This window comes from Phragmites australis, chromosome 1 (genome assembly GCF_958298935.1).
Source record: "Phragmites australis chromosome 1, lpPhrAust1.1, whole genome shotgun sequence".
Lineage (NCBI taxonomy): Eukaryota > Viridiplantae > Streptophyta > Magnoliopsida > Poales > Poaceae > Phragmites > Phragmites australis.
This window is the reverse complement of record NC_084921.1, coordinates 33,713,779-33,740,517: the sequence shown is the minus strand read 5'-3', so window position 1 is coordinate 33,740,517 and position 26,739 is coordinate 33,713,779. Positions and strand designations below refer to the sequence as shown.

General features: G+C 50.3%; 1 pseudogene; it reads left to right on the top strand.

Moving 5' to 3' along the window:
- The window catches only part of LOC133884257 (uncharacterized), a 45,216-nt pseudogene extending 42,735 nt beyond the window's left edge, over nucleotides 1–2,481 (top strand).
- Nucleotides 2,482–26,739: the final 24,258 nt, after the last annotated feature.

The following is a 26,739-nucleotide window of genomic DNA, read 5'->3' as shown; positions in this document are numbered from 1 at the left end:
AGGCTACGCTAACCTAAAACAAAAATTTTCTACCGTACTCACTCAGGAAATTGTGCAAGTAGAAGACCATAGATTATTACCACTTGACGCGCAGTGCAGCGAAAGAAGAGTTAGAGTAGACCGATCCAACGTCATCCGTGTCAAACTCCTCGAACAGTTTCTTGATCAGATCCACAACTAGTCCCGCGTAGGTGGCCATACTCCTCGACCAACTCTCGAGTAGGTGGATCGTGTCCTTGACTAGCTCCGAGCAGGTGGATCGTGTTCTTGACCAGCTTCGAGTTGCACTGTGTGTTCCTTGACCACAGAGTGGATGTAGTCGGTCACCTCCGTTTCCACATAGAGGAAGTAGTTGATCACATTGACTACCTCGTCGGCAACGAATAGGAAGCCTCGACCACGTCCTCGATCGTGATGAGGAAGTAGTCGAACTCATCGTAGTATCCTTCACTACGTGAAAAAAGTCATTAGTGACGGGTGATGACAGACATTAGTGATGGGTCCTGTACCCGTCACTCTTATCATGTCATTAATGATAAGTCATTAGTGACAGGTGATGATCCGTCATTATTGAGGTTATTAGTGACGGGTTATAACTGTAACCCGTCACTAGTGTTCAGTCATTAGTGGTGGGTCGTAACCGTGACTCGTCACTATTAACTGAATATTAGTGACGAGTTGTAATCTTAACCCGTCACTAATGATCGATGAATATTTTTTGTATTTTTTGACAAAAAAAGTAAAAAAATTCACCAGAGCCATCCCAACACAGGCTCATCCTATATGCCTCACAAGCCACGCTTTTTTCACATTGTTTTCAAGTTTGCATTCAATGAGAATTGAACACGCGACCTCCTCCTCACACGTGTAGCCACCTTACCACCCCTGCTATCATGTAGTTATGATATAAACCAGATATTTTATTCTTTTAACTTCTTTGCTAAAAGTCATTAGTAATGCATCATAACTATAATCCATCACTAATGACTAATTTTGCCAAATTTTGTATTCTATGCTGCTGAGGTGAGAAAAAAAATAAGAGAAACATAAAATAAAAATAAAAAATATTTGCGAATACCGTCATTAGTGACTGGAGTTAGTCATTAATGACGGACTACAAGTTGACTTGTCATTAATGACTGGTCTAGAATGACCCGTCCCTGATGGCCTAGTTATTAGTGACAGGAGTGCCGGATCATAACTTGATCCGTCACTAATAACTGCCATAGGATGACCCGTCACTGATGATCTAGTCATTAGTGATGGATCACAACTTGACTCATCACTGTATCATCAGTGATGGGTCATGTTACGACTCGTCACTAGTGATCACTCATTAGTGATGAGTCTATATCTAGTCCTGATCAGAAGACGTATTAGTGACATGTCCTTATTGGATCTATCACTATAGGACATTAGGGACGCGTGTTGAGTAGCCAGCATTAATGTGGTGTCTCATTTGCTAGTTTCTTACCTAGTGCTTATCGCTGATCAGCACCGCAACAATCGTAGCAGTGCCTTCACGATATCCACACGTATAAGGATGGAATGCCGTACACCCGTGTGCTAGCACCGCGCGCCTGATCAGAGTTTCACAGGGAGTTCGGGAAGAGATGGTGGCCAGAGTTTTGATAACGAAAATTAACTCATGCGTTCACGACTCCTGCCTGCTCTTATATATAATACAGTAATAGAACTTCAATTATATTAAAACCCATCCTAACTCTAAATCATAATAGACTTTTAATTTTATTAAACTCTACCTGCAGATCCAATCTATATATAACAAACCACCACCGCGTTCACCTCCGTCTGCCGGGTCCTCTGGTACGTGAAGCGGTTCCTGGTCATGAACCCGGCCGGACCAGCAGCAAGGCCAGGCCGACGCACCGCCCACGCACCCCGCCGATTACCTCGACATCGAGGCGCAGCTGCTGATGCGGATCCCGGCATGGCAGCGGAGCGAAGGCGTTGCGCGCATCTCGGACGTGCCGTTCCAGGTGTTCGCGTACAGGGCCGTGGAGAGGGAGAAGACCGCCGGCGCGCACGCCAGGGACAGGGCCTCGAGCTCGGGTAGCGAGGGGAACTCACTTTGCGGCGACGAGAACGGGGTCTGGGTCGGGATAGTGTCGCCAGACGACGCGTCCTCAATGTCGAGCGGCCCCGTGCTGTCGCGGCCGGACAGCAGAGACGGCATGAAGACGCCGGCGAAGAAGGCGGGCGGCAGGGCGCCCGGGCAAGCAGGTGCGCCGCGTTCTCGTCACATTTTCGAAACTTGATTGTATCATAGCAAGCGCAGTGTAAGGATTAAACGGGCACCTTCAATTCTCTGCAGGACCCTGGCAGAAGGTGAAACCGGCGTGAAGCCCGAGCTTCCGGCGCGACGGCTGACGTCCGGGCACGCCTCGGACTAGGAGTCAGCGGCGCAGGAACGAGCTTGCAAAGTAGTTTTGGTGAGATGGATGGAGTGCTTTGACGATGGAGGACGTTTTTGCCTGCATAACTGACGAAGTGATAAGTTGGCATGTTTGCGCGGCCGTGGAATGGTGTGCATTCCAGCTCGCTCTGGTGAAAAAGTCTTTTTTTTTTTTTTTTGCGTTGCTTGATTGGTTGGCTCCATAGAATCTTTGTTAGACTCTTGCATTTGCGGAGGTTTTTCACTCGACGATTTTGAAGTGGAAAAACTGCATATACATAAGAAGATGTTTGATTTGATTGTCGGAAGTGGTAAAGGCATGGGACGACGGAAAATAATACTACGAGACCTAGTCTCAGATTAATGGTTTATTTGGACGAGTAGATTGCTCGGGCATTTCTTTAGCATTCATCTATATTGAACTAAATACTTTACATTTGAATCTCAATCCCTCACCTCTATAGTTTCTATACTCGGTCTTGTGGGGTATCTAAATTGGGAACAACCATTTGGTAGGAATGTTGAAGGTGTGACAGTACGACTCCATTTACTAGGTTTCTTATTACGATAATCACGATTTATACCTATGCCAACTAGGTTCTAAACTATGATGAGTTGAGGATCATAATTTATACGCATGTGAGTGCTTGGTGCTAGTGTAGTGTGTGCATGAATCATCTTTGTAGTGAAAAAAAAAGATTAGAACAGTCGCCGTAACATGTGTAGTCCAATAGTTGAGGCACCTTAAGCGCAGAAGTACGGCACGCTATCTAGTAGTCTAAACAGGTTTAGGCCACTTTACCAGTTCATTCGTTGGTTTGCCAGGTCAAAAGTGATTAGATCGATGCTCCCTTGCCCCTGAACATTCTGTACATGTCTGTTACGAACAGACATACTTTAGTTTGATAAGCATGTTTAGCAGTTACATTATGAAGAGGCACCCGTTGGAAAACAGACCTCCTCAACGGGTGACTTCCCATCTCTTCATCCAGGATATATATGTAAACATTGTTCATTGATGTATACAAGATTTCCATTCTCTCTACTTCCTGTTTCTTGACCCATTTCTACCGCAATATATTATCAAGCACCTATTCTCCACTGAGTACTCACAGAAGAACAGAGGCCAATCGGCCTCAAGATCCATCTAGGGTAAGCACGATGGCTTGCCCTCACTGTCCAATACACGTCATACCTGCTTCTTCCACGTGATCGTCCTGCCACATCGTCCACGTCGTTGCCGCTCCCACCATCGTTCGCGCCGTGATACTGCTCAACGCCATTTTGGCCGCCACAGTGGCCCTGCAAGTGCCACACCCCCTACGACAGCCTCTTGGGCGGTCTGGCCACCGCCCTCACCGCCACCAACCTTGCTACCGTTGCCGCCCTTCTCTTTTGGTGTTCGGGCGCTTACAGCGTCGGCCACCGGCGTGGGGTCCTTCACGGCGGCGGCTACCACCACAACGGTGATGGGCTCCGAACCACCACCCACTATGGCAACCTGTCGAGGTGTTGTTCCTTTCTTCAATGCTCCATCGGCGATGGTGTCCTCGGAGGAGGAGGAGGATCTAGAGGATGTCGCACGCACCACTCCAGTGGATACTATCTAGCCTTCACCAACACCCACTCCTCCCTCCTCTGAGATTGTAGCACTGGTTCCGGTGCCCTCCGATGCAATGATCACCCGCCGCAACTGGATCTTCAGGATCTGTCACAGCAGGAGACTCCCTAGAACCATGGCGGACTACGGCCCTGCTTCTTCTTCTCGCGACATTGAACTCAACATGCCAGCCAGGTCATCTTCATTCGCGTCGGCCTTCATTGACTCTAGCCTCGATGTCGAGGAGGTGCTCTCCGACGAGTCCTCTACCTCAACCTCCATCGACGCCGCGCCATCCACCTTAGTCGGCAACACGACGTGGTTCTCCAACCTTGACCGTCGGATCTGCTCACGGCAACACAGAGGCCGTCGCTAGTGCTCTAGCCCGCTGCATCCTTCGCCGCTTCGCGACAGCGGTGGCTAACCGCCGCTTGGGTCTTCGCCCGGGGTCGTGGGCCTCCGTGGCCCTCGACTTCCCCTCCGAAGGTGCCTAAGCATGCCTGGGCGCGCACACATGCTTGGGGAAGGAGTTTTCAGGCCCCTTGATGCGCGCGTGTGAGGGGGGATGGGGGTGGCGCACACCCAATGTCGACGACCCACCCGCGGCATGACGATGCGATGGCACCCAGCGCACGACACGATAACACCTAAAGGCACGGTCTGCCTCGCCGGCTCTCTGGTGGCGTGGCCTCCACCCTAGTAGGAGGCGGCATCGACACCATGGTGGTCCACAAAGACCACCACACACATGGTCAGCTCAGCTCCGGCCCATAAACAACGGCAGCAACGGCTATAATGGGGCAACCCTAACCGTCGCCCTCTCTCCTTCTTATATGGAGCGGGGAGGGGGGAGCCCGCCTGGGCCTTGGGCCAAAAGGCCTACAGGCTGGAGCCTAAGTTGTTTCAGTCCAAAGGCTAAGATCTCCAATAAAATGGCTCTTTTACCAAAAAACCCATGGATTTCTTCATAATTATAGCCACATCCAATATTAAATGTTTTCTAGTACTATCAATTTATGTTTGAGCCTTTGTCTTTAACTATAATTGTGTTCAGTGTTGTTTCATATTGTAAATTAATGTTCCAGACCCTGTTTTATCTGGAAATTTGTAATATCTCATGTGTTCGCCCTAGTGCATTCCCTCTAATATACCATTATGTTGACAACTTTGTTTTTGCAATTGAAATTCTATTTCTTGCAAAAAAAATTTACTTATTAATTCAAGTAGAATTAAATAATGCAAAATAAGTGATAACCTCATCAACTTGATATAACACAATGTTTCAAATATTTGCATATTGGACATACACAAGTTAGTACCCTAATACTACTGCGGGGTCTATACTATGTCCAACACATAATCACTATCCTCAATGTGCATACCTAATGTCAAATTTGGAACAAAGGTCTACACCTTTTCAGATGATTACCTTAATCCATTTCTCATATTGGCCATACACAAGTTAGTACCCCAAGTACTACTGCTAGATCTACACTATGTTTACTACATAGTGACTATCTTCAATATGCGTACCCAATTTGATTATGAATTAAACAAGGTCTACACCATTTTAATAATTACCTTCAAAGTGTTAACACAAATTTGAATAACACAAGGCAGTGAGATTCATGGCATCTACTGCATAGTTACAAATTGTGCCCCCACAAATTGTGCCCCCACTACTGAGAGGTCTACACTATTTATACCTTCAACGTGTTTGCAATATAATTTGAGGTCTACACTATGTAATTAAAGTTTCAACTTGACTTTATAAATTTTGCATTAATTACAACAATACCATGATTCTTCAATTTATCCATGGTGTAAATTCATTCAATCATTGGTCATTTTGTAGGAAAAAATGTCCAACGTCGAGTTCGACAGACTCGAGTTTGATGGCAATAACTATCTAACTTAGGCAATAGATATAAAGATAAGTCTATCGTCCCTCAGACTCATAACGGTGATTAATCCTCCTCAAGAGAGAGATCTACCACATGAAGATCAAATTATGTATGGGGCTTTATACTATATAAGGTAACATCTTCATCTAGATTTAAAATCTGAATATTTGATGGATAAAAATTCATATGATCTATAGAACTCGCTCAAAGAGCGATATGAACAGCAAAAGGCAGTCATACAGCCTGAAGCACAACGCGAGTGGTCCAACATTCACATCCAGGACTTTAAGTCCATTGAAGAATACAATCATGTTGTTTACAAGATCTGCATTTGGTTTCTATTTTATGACAAAGCTCCCACAGATGCGGAGAAATTAAAAAACTTTGTCTACAATGCTTCCTGCCCATAGGGTCTTGCAACAACAAAACTGCGCTAGGAATTATCAGCACTATTCTGAATTAATTCACACTTTACTTCAGGCCTAAAAACACGATGAACTTTTTTTTAAGAATCATCACCAACGCCCTACAGGCACTGCTCCTTCACCTGAAGTTAATTCTAATATTCAGAATACCAAGAAGTGCAACAGCAACAAATGTCGCCCAAAGAACTAAAAAGGCTAGAAGAATTGCAACAAGAAGCAGAAATTCCATATACACAATAAGAGGAAGGACATTTTTAGGAATAACAAAGACAAATATGACATTTGTCATAAGTGTGGTTGTTTCAGCCATACAACAAAAAAAATGCCACACACCAAGATATTTGGTTGATCTCTATGATACAAACGTTGGCCTCCTCCCCCATAATAAGGTAATTTTAGTTATATTTTAGATAATTTTAGGTTAATTATAGAATAATTTTAGGTGTATATTATGTTTTCAATGGATTAGTTTTCTTTTATATAAAATTATTTGAATTTTAGCTATGTTTATCCTCTCAATGATGAAACAGGATAATGATATGAGACTTGATACAATTTGTCAATGATAATACCGTGTCGAATTAAGTTTGAATATAATGTTGTGTTGTATCAGGATTTAGGTCGGGCAAATTAACTAAACACTGCTACCCATAACGTCACATTCTAATTTTGAGTCACACAACTGAGAGACAAATGAATAATTTTTGCTGTCATTCCTTGGCGCAATAGCTTGTTCTTATTTTTTATGACTAAAGTACACAATAGCTTATATGGGCATATGGTGATTATTCACTTATATGGTTAAGGGTCAGTAGCTTGACTATCACAATTACACATCTTTTTATTCAATCTCTCTCATATTCTACGAGGTGTGAAACAAGAAGGTGTGTAATTATTACAGTCCATATGTTGCTGCTTTTATAACTGTTGCCCCTGAGCTGAGGCCTTTTTTACGCGAGTCAATGATGGCAACAGTTGCCAATGATGATACTTAACATTGAGATGTCGTATCTTATGCTGCTTTTATATTATGCAGGGTTTTACTAATGATGTTTTGAAGTTGATTTGATAGCCACTGTTGAGAGATCATATCCGGACATATTACATCTAGGCAAGGGAGAGGAAGATGCATTAGGTTTGGTGCCACCTCTCTTCTTCCTCTGCTAGGATTAGCCACCAAATTATGAGAGATCATAGCAGGACAGATTTCAGGGCTTGCTACTTTTTACCTACTAGCACGTATTCTATGATGACAAAGACGAAGTCCTCCTAAATGATGCTAAGGTATGTAATTTTATATATTAATGCCTAGTTTTTAATTTCTATATAAATAAACGATAAAACCATATGCGAATGATAGACTGCATATCAACCATATGTGATAAGTGATGACTACTTGTATTGAACCATATGTGATGATAAACTATATGTGAATCATATGCACTGTTTTTTTTTAAATTATCACGATCGATTTGAGCCAAGAACCAGCAGTGATATCACTACTTTCATTACCGATTTGAGCCACAAACCGGCAATGATAGTGGAGGCAACAATGCCGGTTCGTGGCTCAAACCAGCAGTGATAGTATTGCCAGTTCGTAGCTTAAACCAACAATAATAACCTATTATCACTGTTGTTTTCATTACGGGCACTTTTGCAATGGTATTCACCTAATTTGCCTTATTTTTAGGTGAATGGAAAAATAGCAAAGCTATCTTTATGTAATGTTTTAACCCTTTTTCACACCTTTATATCTTTGACCTAATACTAAACAGGATCCGTTTCATCTCCTCCTATCTCTGGCTACCTCAATTCTTCGTTTTCTTTCAAGCAATGACACAAAATTGCGGGCGCCAGGTCCTACAAATTTTTGTGATTTTCACTTACTTGCAGTGTTACATACCAATGCAAAGTACTATAGAAAGATTCTTTTAAAGATAGTTAACCATATCCTTCATCCTTTTTTTGTTGGGAAAGAGAATATAATGGAAAAACAAATTCAGAAGAAGGTAATGTAAATTTACGAAATCCAGCTATTTTCTTAATTAATGATCTTCCATTTTAAAGTTTATATCTCATAGTATGAATATTTAGAGCTTAACTCATCACTAGGAATGGCCACACCTAGGGCTAGAAACGAGCCGAGCAGAGTTTCGCTCGAGTCGGCTCGTAGAAGCTCGGTGAAGTGTAGGCTCGGTTCAGTTCGGCTTGGTTTGCGAACCGAGCTAAAATAATGGCTCGGCTCGACTCGGTTGCTGGCATGAGCCAGCTCGAGCTGGCTCACGAGCCTACCAGACCATCAGGCATCAGTGCAGACCAGAAGCTCGAAAACACCTCACACGCAAACAATGAGCACACAACAACAACAACTACTAGATTTATTTATATACATTCATGCATGAGTCATAAAACACAGCTCAAGCTCACACAAGATAGCCTCAGAGTTGCTGCGGCTTTGCAGTCTTCATCACCACGCTTAGCTATATGCCTATATAGCTCTGCACTGCATCCATCACGAGACCTAGCTATGAATAAGCAGGGTAGCAAATCAATGGAGAAAAAATATGCACACACGCATTGTCTACAAATAAACGGACTCATGCTGGAGTGCTGAACTACTGGGCCGGGCATGCCAAGGTTCCATGGCTCGATTTGGCTCACGAGTGGCTCGCGAGCTAGCTCGGCTCGGCTCAATTCACAAAACGAGCCAGCGGTGTGGCTCGAGCTCGGCGCATTTGGGTAACGAATTGAGCCGAGCTGAGCTGAGCCTCCACGAACCCGAGCTAGCTCGTGAGCCGCGAGCTTTTTTGCAGCCCTAGTCACACCTGTGTTTTGGAGACCACACAAAGTATAGACACGGCAATATCTGCTTGGCAATACAATGACAATTGATCTGAACCTACTATAAAAAAGAAAACCAAGCGTGTTATGTATGATGATACAAATCAAGTGGGCCGTAGTCTAAAAAAAATCAAGTAGGCAATACCAACAACCGGCCGAACTTGCACCCCCATCTTCAAGCTCTTGAGCACCAATAACACGTGGCGAAAGCGAAAGCACGCACCAGCACGGTGGCATGACAATCTAGCTAGCTGCCAAGTGGATAACAACCTGATAAAACAAGGTTCTACCATGTAGAATAATATACAGAGTATATACAATATAATCATCTATATACGAAATCATGTAACTACACTACTAAAAAATGATCTTTTTTGCCGCCTCATCACTGTCGGATCAATTAAAACCAATAGTGATATGTTTTTCGCTGCCGGTTCGTAAGAAAAAAAAGTATCACTGTCGGTTTTAGAAAACAACTGGCAGCGATATGGTATTATCACTGCTGGTTCATAACAAAAACCTGCAGTGATAGTATCATGACTATTACTATCAGTTTTGTTATGAACTGGCAGTGAACCAAGAGCCGGACCCGAATTTGACATTGAACCCAGTTTAGTCATCGTCGTTCACGTCTGCTCGCCTGTCCCGGCCTAAAAAATCTAAGTCCAATCCGATCAAAGCCTCACGTCTGCTCGCCCGTCCCGGCCTAAAAAATCTAAGTCCAATCCGATCAAAGCCTCACGTCCACTCGTCTCCCTTATCCTTTCTCTCTCCCATCGTCCCCTCTCTCTCCCTTCCTTATCCTATCATGCCGCTGGATCTCTGCCTGACCTCTACCACGCCCCATGCCCTGCTTCACCGTGCTCGAGTCACTGGCCAATTCGATGGCAGCGTGCTGTCCCTCACCGTGCCCAAGGTGCTGGTTACCGGGTCAGATATGGTGGTAGCGACGATGGTCAAGGCAAAGGCTATGGAAGACTTCGTGGCAGTGCGAGAGGAGGCCGGGTTCAAGACGATGGAGGCGGTCGGTGGCAAAGGGCAGATGGTCACCGTAGCCAAAACCGGGTTCGCGCTCGGCATGTTCATCGTCCACAAGCTCTTGTCGGCCATGAATAGTTGAGAAATCAGCGGTGCCTGGGATATAACGGCGGAGTGGCGCGTGTGGAGCACGGCAGAGGAGGGCTTGAGGAGATCCGCACGTGGGTGGGTCAGCAGCGACGGCACGGGGCACAGCAGAGCGGAAGTGCATGGCACGACGGAGGAGGGCTTGAAAGAGGAGGGCTCGAGGTGCTCCACACGTGGGTGGGTCAACAGCGACGACACGGGTGCATCGGAGCGGCGGTGTAGGGCATGGCGGAGGAGGGCTCGGGGATCTCCGTGCTTGGGTGGGTTGGCTGCGGCGACGGGTGGGTGTTGCTGTGCTGTGGTGGTGGCCTTCATGCCACCGCATTTCTGTGTGTAGGGCATGTGGTGGTGGGATCCACAACAGCGAGCACGAAGAGGCCCTGGGTACTACCTTTTTCTTTTCTTTTTCTTTTTTTTTTGTTTTCTAGAAAAAGGCTTCACTAGTGGTGGACAACAGCCTACAATGCTATCAATACGACTATCACTACCCATCGCGTACTGCCGATTCAAAAACCGACAGTGAAAACCTGTTTGAAACCAGCAGTGAATGCCTATTCTGTAGTAGTGCTAGCAAAACATACGCTCCATTGTCAAGACCGAACTAAGTAAAGCTTGATCTCTTACCACATATTGAGCTAGTAAACATTCCCAATATAAGGAGACTTCATTGATGATAACAAAAATAATGTCATTAACTTAACATAAATTCATTGTTATAAGAAGGAACCTTTGAGGGTAAAAAAAAAACTTCCAGCTAGCGTAGTTTTCAATTATTTCGGGTGACTCCAGAGGCGGTCGATAGAGAGCTCCACCTAAATTGTTTCATCTCTCGAAAACTCATCAAACTCATTCCCAACTGAACAACATGTGTTTTATAACAAGTGTGAGTACATAACGTACTTCATGCATTTCCGTTTTGCTCGTGTTTGCCAACACTTACACACTTCTGAGTGTACATCTAGGAATACACTATAATGTCTTTACAAATACCTCCCAACATATGCATGCCTGCTAAGGTTTCACTCATATGGGAGTACACCCTCCATGCCAGAGGCCCCCGCTTGCGCCAGATAGTTTTGAGAAGTACACACTTACATCCCTTTACCATCATCTGGCCTACACTATATTGGAAAGAAACAAATTAATCGGCTAGGCCACACCCATAACTTGGCCTGTGGTTATACTGTAAATTCGGAATGATTGCTCCACGAATTGATCCTTAGAATTGAGCAAGACTACCACCATCCAGATCCATGCAACGTGCACTGGTCTCAACCATCCTCTTGCTCAATTTCTAGTTCATGATGCTAAAATATTATCACCAATTTTTATCTTAGTTGTATAGTACCATTATCACATTTCGTTAGATGATTATATTTTCCCAAAAACTCTCAAGGCGAGGCTAAGTAGTTCTACACTTTCCATAATCCCATCAAAACCAAGGCGACAAGGAAATATGAAAAGTTAAGGATAGAGCCTATCTTGGAATTCCCAGCAAGATTATTCGTATGCAGTTTTGAAAACAAATCATTTGCAAAAACAAGTACAAAATGCATCATGGACAACTTGCCTTCTTGCCCAACAGATTTCACGCAATCATGGTCTAGATGAAACATGGTAAAAGAATCAAAGGCATGTGATTACAAAGGATGGGAAATGTTCTAGATTTTTTCAGAGGGTTCTAGGATTTTCCTAGAATTACTGGCATTTATTAAGAATTAAAAGTAATTAAAAGAGCATCAAAAGAATTAAACACTTATTCGCATATTTTAATAATACTGAAGAAAACCTATTTACTGCACTAACAGAATTATCTAACAATTTCTAGAATTATCACTATTAAGGAAAACCTTATTCTAACGTTAACCAAATTATTTGAATTGCTTTTTCACTGAAAAAGATGTTTATTGCATCCGCTGATGTCATCAGCTGAAAAGAACGCGCTGACTAGGCTCTGACTGGGCTAACACGTCAGACAAAGGGCTAAGGTGGCCCTGACTAGGTGATGAGGTTGCAGCTGACATGTGACTGAGTTGACTGGATCAGTTCATTAAATCTAGCTCGTTCATCCAGAATCTAATGGCCGAGATATAATTGAACTGAAGGGGTACGGTGATCTAATCCTAGCCGCTACTACACGATCGGACAGTCAAGGCTTACTTGGTCTAGCTCCGGTTAGAGAAGGTAGCAACAACTTGCAGCTCGTGGTGGGGTACGTCCAGAGAAGATGAAACCGTTGTCACGATGATTAGGGATCTCTGGTGTTCGGCGGAACTTGGTTCCTAGGTGATGTTAAACTCGTTTAAAGAGTCAAAAGTTGATGAGGTGGCTTGTAGAGGCTCGGTAGTGACAAAGTTCTCCGGCGGCAATGCAAGCTCGATGTAAAGGCTCCTGGATGGCAATCTCCAAGGCAGTGGTGAGGTGCGGGGATGCTCAAGGAGGTCTTGGGGTGGCTTCATCATATAGGGTTGCGGGTGGGGTTGAGGCCAACTAGGATTTACGACGGTGCGCGTCTTCTCAATGGTTTCCATGTCTCTCGCCCATAATCGATGCGAAATCGGTCAGGATATGATTGCTTGGCTCGTCAGTTTCCATATGACTTTTACCTTGCAATTTAATTTCTTAAATGAGGGGGCAGAGTCGATGGGATTTGGGAAGGTGCCGGTGGTGAAGGAAGGGGATCAGGAAGTAGATGGGAGGTGTGACACATGGGCTTGAGGCAGCAACGAGCAAACAGAAAGAGGGAGGCGGTGCGGGCGGGCAAGCCACTGACTTAGTGACGGTGTCAGCCCAACACGAAGGGAGACGGGGCACATGCGAGGACAGATGGAGATGGGCTGCGATGTTGGGTTTCGGTCCAGTAAGTCAGTCCGGCGGAAAGAGAAAAAGAAAAGGGTCGGGAGAAGAGTTGGCCCGTGGCAGGAAGGGGAGATGGGTCTAGAGAGAGGAGAGGGGGAATTTTGGCCCGAAGAGAGTTTTATTCTATATTTCCTATTCTTTTCTATTATGCTTCATTTATCTTCTTTTCTAATAGCCTTCTGCACAACAAATTAATTATTTGAAAGACTATATTAAAGGGACATCAAGCTCATAAGGCCAGCTTATTATTTATTTTCTTTGGAAATTTTAACAATGAACCAGCTTATTATTTATTTTCTTTGGAAATCATAAGACCAGCTGTTACATCCATTCATCTCACTATGTTTGTCTATGGCCTTGAGGGAATCCATTTTAAAATTTGTCCATTGAGGAAATCAATAGGATAGTCGAATATGAATCGACACACTCTGTCGGCAACATCTGGTAAAACTTGGCAAAAAGTAGTTTGTGCACATAGTAATTTTGCATAAAGTTCTTTGAGGACTATTGGGCATAAAGTTTCAGTAGGCGCATGTAAACAACAAAGACAGTACAGGAGAAGCATTAAGTGAAACATGAAACATCAGGAGCCTATGGCACCAATCAGACGCCCCGTTTGCATGCCCTTAGCTGTTGTCCACTGGCAAAGTTCAGAATGATTCGGATTTGCACCGGGAAGGCACTGACAATTCTTAGGTTTGGCCTTGCCGTTTCGATTTCAACTGCCAAGCCACGCTTTTTCTCTAACACGAAAGACTGCACTCAGGGTTGCCTTTTCGGAAAAGAAAACATGGGTGATTTTGAACCGCATATTCATGTCCTGAAATGTACGTTAGTGGCCTTATGTGACATTCTCGAACATTTGACATAGAAAGCCTCGGTCTGGACATGCTCCAAAATAAGGTAGAAGTCGGGATCATGCATGTACCCAACAGGCTATATAGATGTTGGTTATTTGCAAAAGTAATTTTACTGGTTTTGTTGAATCTCACAAGTGAACCTCTCAAATCCATTTCATCAACCATTTTGTGTCGAAAGAGAAAATTTCACTTAGGATTAAGTATTATGACGGTGCGGTTTGAATCAGATTTAACCGAGAAATTTTAAACTGTTTGATATAGTTTGCACAAAAATTTATACTTCGCACCATCTTTAAGCCGTTGTGTTTGCTCTTGTGTGATGCTCCAGTAACTTAGAGCCTAATGTAGTTAGAACAAGTCCGCTTCAGGCTAGACGAGCTCCTCTACTGACGTCTTCTTCCTTCTCGGCCAAGCCTTCCTTGACGCTGTCACCTCAAGTCAAGGCCGCATCTTGCTCTACCTTTGCTGGAGGTTTATGAGGAAAAAAAAAACTCGGAAGTGTATCCGCCTCCATCGTTTGTATCGCGTTGGACTGCTCCATTCTCCATATGAATATATTCACACCTTCCCAAAAATGTATGGTCAAAGGCTTAAACATCATGCAAAATGAAAGATTATGCAAATAGCTGGTTCAAATTAAGTGCCACTTCTTTGTAAACCTAATTCAAATTGTGCCGACCAACACAAAACTTGGTCCAAAGTGAATTTTGCTTTTTTTAGAATTTTGTCATGTATATGGTGCTAGCCGGTCATCTCAACAAAATATGATTTTTTTTTTTCTAATCTAGAAAAGTTACCTTTTTTGGACAACTTTTCGTATACCACTACAAATTTTTCCTTATCTCTCTATCCATTGTCTTAATGACTAGTGATTAGTAGGCCTTACTCACCACTTTAGTCGCATATACATAGAGTATTCACAAAATGCAGAAGCATCCAAGAAATTATCTTTTTTTTTATCCGCACGAGAAGACTGGCACAGACTTTCTTCCACCCTTTTTGTTATTTCAAAAGATAATCTAAGTCTGTTTCAACCGATATATGGGGGGAGGGGGAGGCACACAAGATGATCTATTTTCTCTGAAGAACAGTAGCTTCTCACAAAAATAAGGTCGCTATCCGATTTCATCCATGCGAGGTTAGGTTATGCGGCATCACATCACGTTGCATGGGATCGGTTTTGGTTTGGCCGAACTCAATAACGGTATGGGATGACGAGAGCGCATCCCTCCACCAGATCCCCTCCGATGATGGTGATTCCCATGACGGCGACGATGAGAGAAAACTTTGCTCGTCTTCCTAACATTCCACCTGAGGTGCGCTCCTTTCTTCCATTCGCGCGCTTGTTCTTGCGTGATCGCCAGGCATGGGAGGTTGTGTGGGTCAATGCACGCACATTCCCTGGTATTCTCGGGCATATTTTGAGGGGGATTGAGAGGAGAGAGACGATGCATGATCTGAGGGGGGGGGGTTCCGACATGGCAGATAGAGCCGTGGGCAGTTTCAGGGAGGGCAGTTCAAAACTTTCACCATGTTATCTCTTCAGGCCACTTGATATATAACCCTAGAAATGGACCTCCAGTTGTGCCAGTGGCTCCTTGTTCTTCTCTTCACAAAGTCCTCCACCATCTCTGGTTTACCAAAACCACCTCTTCTTCTTTGAATCCAGAGTGGAAAGGAACCGTTCAAGGCAATACGAGATTGTTCGCGCCAATGATTTCCTCGCAAAATCCTTCTGGTAGTAGGAGTGCTCCTAACTTCATAGTTGGGCGTAATGGATGGGGAGGTCCTCATCGCCCTAGGTTTGGATCTGGTCGCTTTGGTCGGTGGAGTGGTCGAACTCCGGTGAGAAGTGGTTTCGGGCAGGGTATGGGAGGCCCGCAAAGGTCCTAGCAAGAGATTGGTGTGGGAGGCACTAGATCTGATCTGCCTTCTCAAGATCAACAAAATCCTCAAGTGCAATCCCTCGATCCATGGACAGTTGTAGCGGCGACTAAATCTAGTAGGAGTCGTCTAGATCATAGAGATGAGATGAGACAGGAACATCATTCCAACATAGGGTAAGGTGAAGAGGAGTCATGGAGGGAGAGACCACCTTCTCTGGCCTCTTCTCCGTCGATTCCAACTGCTTGCGCTTACTGGTTCAACTACTCCTAGGAGTGGATTTGAATATGGTCAATTGTCCTCCCTCTTCTATTGGGTGTGATGCTGATGGGAATTTTGATGTGGGTGCTTGCTATGGGTGCGGATCTTTCGATCATCATATTGGGGATTGTCCTTCTGTGGTTGTGGTTATATATGTTAAGTTTGGCTGAGAAGGTCATGGCTCTTGCTTATGTCTGGAGAACAAAATTTTACTGGTTCAACTACTCCTAGGGGTGGATTTGAATACGGTCAATTGTCCTCCCTCTTCTATTGGGTGTGATGCTGATGGGAATTTTGATGTGGGTGCTTGCTATGGGTGCGGATCTTTCGATCATCATGTTGGGGATTGTCCTTCTGTGGTTGTGGTTATATATGTTAAGTTTGGCTGAGAAGGTCATGGTTCTCGCTTATGTCTGGAGAATAAAATTTTACTGGTTCAACTACTCCTAGGGGTGGATTTGAATATGGTCAATTGTCCTCCCTCTTCTATTGGGTGTGATGCTGATGGGAATTTTGATGTGGGTGCTTGCTATGGGTGCGGATCTTTCGATCATCATGTTGGGGATTATCCTTCTGTGGTTGTGGTTATATATGTTAAGTTTGGCTGAGAAGGTCATGGTTCTCGCTTATGTCTGGAGAACAAAATTTGGGAGTTTGTTGCCCTAATGTGTGGTGCTCAGAGTGAAGGTCATTCTTTTTTCTTCATTGAAAATGTCCCTGTGAAAGAGAGAGCTAGTTTAGCAATGATAACAATAGTAAAAGGAGCAGCCACTGTGCAACAGATTGAGTAGGAGTTTTAGGACCTATTTGGCTTTGTTTGGAGATGTCATGTAGAGTAGTGATCTGAGACTCAATTTAGTATGAGATTTCCCAATTCTCTCAAGATTGAAGAATGTGCTCATTTTACTACTATAGGGATGCATAGAGCTAAAGCTAAGATTAGAGTGTCACAATGGGACCCGGCTATGGGAGCCAAGGGATCTTTTCAATCTGCTTGGTTTAGGGTAAGATTGTATTCCTCATGAGAGTCGTTTTGGACACGTTCTTGCTTATGTGGGATCCTTGGTGGGCCTAACTCTGGAGATAGATAAGAGTAGCATGTATAAACAAGAGCTTGTAAGGATGAAAATTGGGTGTAGAGATGTGTCTAAGGTGCCTGCTTCAGCTAAAGGCTGCCTTCCTATGCAGGATGGCTATTTCTTTTATGATTTTCTTTTTGAGAGGGAACTACCTATTCCTGATGTTTAGATTCCAACCCCTCTTTCTGTTGTTGTGAGTGAGGACAAATCTAAGCATAGTGCTGCAGCTGATCTTAGTAAGAGATCTCCTAAGAAAGCAATAATGGATACTGTCGGAGGATGAACTCCTGTCGCAGGGATCCCGAGAGACCCCTTTTTAGAGATTCGGTCGGGGGGATGATCCTGAATAAGTTCGTCGGAGAAAGAAATGGAAGTGGATGTAAACACAACGGCCGGTGGTGGGGGATGATCGACCTAACGCGAAGGGAAGTAAATGCACCGGAGTTTAGACAGGTTCGGGCCGCACGGGGGCATAATACCCTACTCCTGTATGGTTGCAATAACTGTCCTGGGGGAGATCCCTCAAGGATGTAGCTGGTTACAAGAATATTGTGTCTAACCAAGAGCTGGAGACCCCTTGTTCTTGGGCAGGTACTACGGTTTTTTGTTCTTGGTGCTTCTGTGCTCGAAGCTTATGGTCTCTTCTTCGTTGGTCGCGGCACGGTTGACTGCTTGGGCTTTTTTCTGATTCTAATTTTTTATTTTTGATTTTGATTGCCTCTTCTCTTCTGTGTGCCGACTCTTTTATGCACTCGCCGGCTGCGACATGCCCCAAACGGGAAGGAGGGGGCACAAGTTCCAAGACACCACGACTGAGAAAGGCGTCATCATTTCCTCTGGGCGAAGTGACCGGGGAGGTGGAAAACGTGGCACGCGTCCGGTCACTTGTCACCATAACGCCCTGGCAATGGGCGCCGTTGAGAGGGCCCACCAGGCAGCCACAGAGCCACCCGGCGTGCCCGCCCTGTCTTGTTCCTCTGCCACGGCAGGGCGGCAGGAGGAATGCCTTGATTCTGGCGATGTTATCCCGAGACGCACCGGATAATACGGGACGGGACCTGTGCAATTAATAGCCCCACGCCCCTCTGCCAAAGCATGGCAGGAACTGACGCTGCGGCGGGAGCAGTTGGATATGTCAGGCCACGAGAGCTCATTTAATGCGACCTTGGACCTCTGACGGGTGGACACCTCATCGGTGGGCCCCTCGGGGGCCTCTCTAGGTCGTCGGGGAACCGAGTACTCGGGGGTACTGTTCACCTCCCCGATCACTCTCTCCCGGGAATGCCTATCTTTGTCTTCGGGGTACCGGGTGCTCGAGGGTACTGTTCACCTCCCCGAGCACTCTCTCCCGAGAATGCTTATCCTTGTACGAACCTTCGGGGAACCGAGAGCCCGGGGGCTGCCATAGGCAGCCCTGTGCACTCTCTCCTGAGCACTTTCGCATAGATCTTTCGGGGAACCGAAAGCCCGGGGGCTGCCACGTGCAGCCCCGAGCACTCTCTCCCGAGCACTTTCGCACTGGCCCTCGGGGAACCGTGCACTCGGGGACTGCTACGCGCAGTCCCCGAGCACTCTCTCCCAGAACTTAGCCTTTCTGATCATCGGGGGACTAGGGTGCTCGGGGGTGACCGGGCACCCCCCTGAGCACTTTCTTCCCAGTACTTAGACTCTGTGGGTCATCGGGGAACTGGGGTGCTCGGGGACCAGAGACTGTGGCCCCGAGCACCTTCTCTCGGAACTTGGACTTTCCTCACCCCGCAGGAGGGACCTCGCGGGATGGTGACACGTGGCGGACGACTGGCCTGGCCTCAGGACTCAGGGACCCCCGGTTCCTGATACACCAACAGTAGCCCCCGGGCCCATTGGCAGGCGATGGCATGGAGACTGCGGATGGGCCCTTCGTCGCGAACGAGGCCGAGGCTGGCGTGGACGCCACATGGCAAGCTTTCAAGAGGTGGCCCTTTAGACCCGGGCCTCTGGTACGGCCCAGCGGGGAGACAGGCGGACGCGCGTCCACACAACTCCCGAAGGGCATGACATGGCACGGGCGGCACGCGCGGCTGCCGCGCAGATCGAGGAAAATACGCCTGGCAGCCGCTGACGCCGCACGACCAGCGGGAGATTCACCTAGCAGTTGCGTCGACCGAGGAAACTGTCCCGCTGAGTGCACCGTTGGCAGGAGACGTTTGAATCCTCTAAGATATAAAAGGGGGAGGGGATCGATCCGCCCCCCTCTTTACGCTATCTTGCAATCTTGCTCTCGTTTCCTTCATGCTCTGGAGCCCTTAGAACTTCTTTAGGCGACCAGAGCGCTTCTCTTCCTTCCTCTCCACCACCAGACAACCTCCCCTCCCGTCGAGATGCTGAGACCCGGAGGAAGCCACCGTGACAGGACTCCGAACAGCGTGCTGCCGGAGTCTCGCTTGAAGAATGAGGAGGCGGCGGATAAAGTCAGGAAGCTGCTGGTCCCTAAGGGCCAGCAGGGAGCCTCGGTGGTGACGCCGGCGAACTTCCCGTCGGCGACGACCATTCCCGGGTGCATCGTCTTGTTCACGTCTTTCGTGGTGGCGGGACTGGTGCCGCCATTCTCAACGTTCTTCCTCCAAGTCCTTGACACCTACGGCATCCAGTTGGTGCACCTGAGCCCTAACTCCGTCGTAGTGCTGGCGCTGTTCGCGCATCTGTGCGAGATGTTCGTGGGAGTGGCGCCTTCGGTGATGCTTCTTCGACATTTCTTCGTCCTGCGGTCGGCCGGGAAGAAGACGGGGTACTCCACGGCGGACGTCGCGGGGTGCTGCAATCTTCGGCTGCGAGACGGCCTGGGGGAGCAGTACATCCCCCAGGTGCTGTGCAGCAAATGGGAGGAGTGGCGGCGGGACTGGTTCTTCGTCGACATCGACCCCCATGATCGTCTCGCCCTACCGGAAGTGGCGGTGGAGCCCCAGAAGTCGACGTGGGAGGTGCCACCGCCGGAGGATGCGAGGTTGGAGCCGGTGTTCGAGCGCATCAGATTCCTGCGTGACTCCGAGCTGACCTCGGTAATGGTGGTGGCTGACTTCTTGCGCCGCCGCCTGGTGCCCCTGCGGGAGCGGGCCCGGCCGTGCTGGCTCTACACCGGGCCCGAAGATATCACCCGGACCCAAATCGGTGCAAGCTGGGATCTGGGCCTAGCGGAGCTGAGGGGCATGACCCGAGTGGTGACTGGCATGGAGGACACGAGCCGCGCGGAGCTCCTGTGGCCGGAAATGGCGCTCTGCGCTAACCCCGAGCGCGCGGTGATCTTGGCGAAGCTGCCGGAGTTCGACGCCCAGGGGCTCGTTGAACGGCCGAGGAGCCGGAGCCCCGTGGCCCCCGAGCTCCCTGGGTTGGATGAGGTGGCCAGCGAGGAGGCCGCGAGAAGCCCGGTGCGGGCCGGTGGCCCGGGCGCCGCGTGCAGCGAGCCGCAGGCCAGTGGTGGAGCCGCTGGGGGCAGCAGCCGTCGCACCGGAGAAGAGGGCACCACCGACAGTGCAGTGGCGACGGCGCCGGGAGACCGGGGGAAGCACCCCCGAGTCTACATCCCCGGAGTCCCCGCCGTCGCCATCGGCAGCGGCGGCGTTCCCTGTCTTGGAGCCGCGCCTCATGAGGATGGGGCCTGACCCGGCGCCCGGAGACCACGCGGCGGTACCGCCGAGCCCCCGGCGGGAAGAGGAGACGGGAGGATTCCGGGCCGACGCTGCCGGGCCCGGAGTTCAAGCTCTCGGCGGCCAAATGGCAGTACCGGGGGACTACGACTGCGTAAGTTTCATTCTTCGCTCTTTCTTGGGCGCTCTCCGCCCGAACTAAGCTTCAGTTTTGACCTCCGTCTGTCTCCTGCAGGCCACCCACGGGCGCCGTCGAGGTCGAAGGAGCGTCGGTGCTGGCTCCAGCGCCCGAGCCAAGCCGGCCGGCGGAGCCGAGGCAGGCAGACGCGGCGATGGTGGGGGGGCCAGCGGACGCGGCGGCCGAGGCGAGGACGGTGGAAGCGGCGACCGAGGCGGGGACGTAGCCGTCGCCCGAACCTTCGGCGCCAGTGGAACCTACCCCGGGCGTGCAGAGCCCGGGGCGGATGATGGCGGAAGCAGTGGCCTTGACGGAGCCAATGGACGCGGTGGTCGAGGCGGCCACGCAGCCGTCGACCAAGCGCCCGACATCGGTTGAACCTACCCCGGGCGTGCTGAGCCCGGGGCGGATGATGGTGATGCAACCCTCGGGAACCCCGAACCCCCCCGAGGCGGATCGCAGGGAAGCCAGCACTCCACCGGTGCCCGGCCGGCCTGCCGATCCCTTCCTGGCCGCGATCGAGGGCGTCCAGGTGGCGTTCGGGCGGCTGGGCGCGGCGGTGGATGCTAAGGAGGGGCAGCTTGAAGCGGAGCGTGCCAGGCTGGACTCGGAGAGGGCGTAGCTTGCGAACGCCAGGGAAGAGGTCCGCGCGGCGGCTGCACGAGAGCAAAAGCTTTTGGAGGATACCCGCGCAGAGGTCGCGCGGGAGCGAGAAGACGTCGCCCGCCTGGTTTAGGCGTCGCGGCAGCAAGCTGCCGAGGCCCTTGCCAGGGAGGGGCAGGCGCAGGAACGGGAGGAGGCGGTCGCGGGCCGCGAGAAGGCGGCGGAGGACCTCCGGGCAGAGCTGACCCGTCGAGAGGGTGAGGCCGATTGGACGCGCGCGAGCCTCCAACGTTGGAAAGGTGAGCTCTAGAAAATTGAAGGAGATATCCGACGGTGGAAGGAGGACGTCTCCATCCGGGAGGTCGACAATGAGATCACTGCGGCGAATCTGGGCGCCCGGGAAGACTCGCTGACCCACCGGGAGGGGGAGACTGCCGCGGCGGCGGCGGCCGTTGCCACCAGGGAGGAGGAGAACGCTAAACACGAGGCAGATCTAACCGCCTGCGAGCGGGCTTTGTCCGAACTGGTGGCGCAGGCGAAGCAAGCCGCCGGCCTCGCACCCGGCGCCGGCGCTTCTGGTGCGGCTGGGGGCCAGGGTCTCGAGAAGCAGCTACGGGCCGCGAAGGAGAAGCTCGAGGCTGCCTTTGTCTCGCGGGTCAACCTGCAGCAGATGTTGGAGGACGTACTCCGGCGGATGCGGCGGGCCGTGGAGAGGGCCAGCCTTGGGCGACTCGTCGCGGACGAGAAGAGCGATGCCCTCGGATGACATGTCCTGGGACTTCAGCAAGTCTGCGAGCGCCTCGAGGCGCTGCCCTGGGCTGTCCAGGAACTTGCCGCCCGGGAAGGACGCGGCTTGGCCCAAGCTGTGGCTGAGCACGTCCTAGCCTGCTACCGGAGTAGACACTCGAACTTCCCGCTGGAGCTAGCGCGGGAAGGAGTAGTCGAAGCCGAGGGAGAGGCCGCCCGAGAAGCGGTTCGGAGCACCGCTGCCGAGGTGGCGGCTGGCTTCAGGTGGGAACTGCTGCCGCCGCCAACCCCCGGGGATGGCCAAGACGACTCCGACGCCGACTCTGCCTCCGATTAGGCTTTTGTAGTAGTTTCCTCTTCTTTTATTTTTGTCTTGGCTGGATGTAAATATGGGAGTGATCCCTTAGAAATGCTTGTATTCCCCTTGTGAATATAATGGAAGCTTTTCTTTGGGCTCGCAACTCCGGTGTTCTTGAGTACTTAGCGTTTCTTCTGATGTTTTGCCTTGAATCCCCGGGGAGTACTCAATCGGACCGTTCCCGACCTTTCCGTCCCTGAGAACGAAGTCATCCCGATCGTCTTTCTTGGCGCGTTCAGCTCCCGAGCCCTCGCGAGTCTGCATCGACTAAGTCAAGAGACAAAGACACGAACTTCCTTGCTTGGGAGATGGATCGATCCAGCACGGAACACGCCATGACCGGTGAACACTTTTTCACCTTGCGACCACTCAGTCAGCAGACCGGAGACACGTGTGGGCGGGATGCGACCAAGAGTCCCCATGGTTCGGTGGTGCCCGGGCTTAAGATGGACCGAACCGAGCACCGACAGCCCGCCCCTGAGGCCTAGGCTCCGGACTACTCGAGTGGCTCGAGCGATAGGATTACCCAGGGAACCCAGGGACTCGGTAGTGCTCGGGGCCTTAAAAGTGGACCGAACACCACGACCACCATGAAAGACTTCGATCAGACATTACCGCACACACGGTGCACCTTTCTGTGGAACATTCTATCATTCTAGGAAAAAGCGGACACACGGTAGGGTTTTGTGCGCGAGGAGACCATCTCGCCGGGCAGATTAGAATGCGAGGGCCCCCGAGGACGACTCGGGAACAAAATACTTTTGAATGTAAATTTGTCTAAATTTAACCACTCACCGGTCAGCTGTCGGCCTTCCGGCCAACTGATCCTGGAGGGGCGTGCGCTCCGAGCTCGGGGTGGCCGGGGACTTGGTTCCCGTAGCCGGGGCGCCCGAGCATCAGGGGGTACGCGAGGAGCCCGGGGTCGGGTGATCTTGACCGCTCATGCTTAAGCGGTAGGACCACCCGCGGTCCCTTAGGGCCGAGCAGCGACCTAGGCATCAAGGCCCTCGCAGTCGAGCTGCTTTTGCTTTGATTGTCGACCTGTGACTTAAGAGAAAATAGGGAATTTCTTTGCTTGGTGCGCTCTGTTAGTGCGGTACTTGTTATAGACTGCTCTTGTTTTTGACCCGAGACCTCTCGAATACCCAGACCGGCGGACAAGAGCAGGCAGAGGCATAACCGAGAGGTCCTATGGTTTGGTGGCGCCCAGGTATGACAGACCAGACCGAGCACCGACAGCCCACCCCTGGGGCCTGAGCTCCGGACTACTTGAGCGGCTCGAGCGATAGGATTACCCAGAGCACCCAGGGACTCGGTAGTGCCCGGAGATCAGCCACGACACCGAACACCACAGCCTACCACATCGGACGTAAGTCAGCGGCAGCTGCCCGCGCGCATACCGATCGGGATTCTTTTATCAGCGGGGAAAATGAGAGAGCGAACTTTTCTCGCACAACCGAGCACGTCACCAGACAGATTAAACATATGAAACCCAGAAAAGCAAAATTGACATACGATTGCATATTAACATTCACACTGGATTGACAAAATTTACAAGGTTGGGTGACTTACCCGTCTAGTGGTAGCCCCCGGTCAACTTGGGCGGGGGTGAAGCCCCCGGCCTGGTTGACCTGAGTCGCGAGCATGGCCATCTACGGGTAGAACCTGCACAGGTGCTCATTGTTCTATGGGTTGGGAAGCGGTTGCCCATCCTCTGCCGCCAACCTGAAAGAACCTTCTCACGGGACCCCGATCACGGTGAAGGGACCCTCTCACATAGGGGAAAGCTTATTCTTTCCTTCGCGTGACTGGACGCGTCGGAGAACTAGATCCCCCACCTCAAAGGACCGTGCCCGGACATGGCGCTGGTGATAGCGCCGCAAACTTTGCTGGTACCGAGCCGCCTGGACGGCGGCACGCCACCGGCGCTCTTCCAAGTAGTCGACGTCGTCGCGCCTCTACTGCTCTTGCTCACCCTCAGAGTATGCATGCACCCAAGGGGAGCCTAGAGTGAGCTCGGAGGGGAGGACCGCCTCAGCGCCGTACACGAGGAAGAATGGAGTCTCCCCGGTGGTGCGGCTTGGCGTGGTCCAATTAGCCCATAGCATGGCAGGCAGCTCGTCCACCCATCCCTTCCCGTGCTTTGCGAGCACGTCATAGGTCCGGGTTTTGAGGCCCTTCAGTATCTCTGTGTTGGCGCGCTCAACTTGCCCGTTACTCCGAGGATACGCGACGGACGCGAATCAGAGCTTGATGTCGAGGTCTTCGTAGTAGTCCCTGAACAGGGCACTCGTGAACTGGGTGCCGTTGTCGGTGATGATCCGGTTCGGGACACCGAAGCGACTGGTGATGCTGCGGATAAACTGGAGCACCGTGTTCTTGGTTACCTTGATAACTGGGACCACCTCCAGCCACTTGGTGAACTTATCGATGGCGACGTAGAGGTACTCATAGCCCCCGATTGCTCGGGGGAATGGACCCAGAATGTCCAACCCCCAGACCGTGAAAGGCCATGACAGGGGGATGGTGTGAAGAGCCTGAGCTGGCTGGTGAATCTGCTTTGCGTGGAACTGGCACGCCCTGCAGCAGCGAACCAGCTCGGAAGCATCCTGGAGGGCTGTAGGCCAGTAGAAACCTTGCCGGAAGGCCTTCCCGACCACCGTGCGGAACGATGAATGGCCACCGCACTCGCCCTCGTGGATCTCAGCGAGGAGCTCGCCGCCTTCTGCCCGGGAGATGCATTTCAGGAGGACACCTCCTGCGCTACGCCGGTAGAGATCTCCGTCTACTATGGCATAGCGCTTGGACTGCCGAGCAACTCTTTCGGCAGACGCCTCATCCCCAGGAAGGAACTTTTCCTTCAAGTACCCTCGGATGTCGTCCATCCACGAGGCATCTTGAGAACATTCAGCAAGTGCAGCGCACTCACTGGATGGCGGCACCCTGACGGGGCTTCCCATTGAGGGCACCGCCGGGGTCCCCTGAATTGAGTTTGAGGTTTCCCATTCGTCCTGTTTGGCAGGCAGGACGGAAGGCCGTGTGAGTCTTTCTTCAAAGACTCTGGCAGGGACGCGCGCACGGGAGGAGGCCAGGCGGGAGAGCTCGTCGGCCAGAGCGTTGTCACGGCAAGGGATGTACCGCAACTCCAGGCCATCGAAGCGCCTCTCCAGCTTCCTGACTGCTGCCACGTACGCCGCTATTTGAGGATCCGCGCACTGGTACTCTTTGGACACCTGGTTGATCACCAGCTGGGAGTCCCCTTTGACCAGTAGGCGACGAATCCCGAGACCCACCGTGGCCCGGAGGCCAGCGACGAGACCTTCATATTCCGCCATGTTGTTGGATGCGCGGAACTGCAGCTGCACGACGTACCGGAGTTCTTCACCCGTTGGGGAGGTGAGAACCACTCCGGCCCCCGCGCCTTTCAGCGTGAGGGAACCGTCGAAGTGCATGACCCAGTACCCGGGCGCGTCGTGCCCGGGATACGCAGAAATCTCTTCTAGGATGACCTCGGGGACGGGTGTCCACTCTGCCACGAAGTTAGAGAGCGCCTAGCTTTTGATCGCCTGGCGACTGACAAAGTGCAGGTCGAATTCCGCCAGCTCCACCGCCCACTTGACAACTCGCCCGGTGCCTTCTCGGTTCCGGAGGATGGGTCCCAGCAGATATGTGGTAACCATCGAGACCTTGTGCGCTTGAAAGTAATGGCGCAGCTTCCGAGAAGCGATGAGCACGACATAGAGCAGCTTCTGAGCCTGGGGGTACCTTGTTTTGGCCTCCCGGAGGACTTCACTGACGAAGTACACCGGTCGCTGTACCCGGCGGGCCCGGACGGTGGCTTCACGCGAGGGGCTGATACAGCCCCCAGGCTCGGCGGCGTGGTCGGGGCTGGCCGGGTGCTCGGGCTCGACTCCCTGGTCGGGAGGAGCAGAGTGCTCGGACTCGACCCCCTGCTCAGGGGGAGCCGCGAGGACGG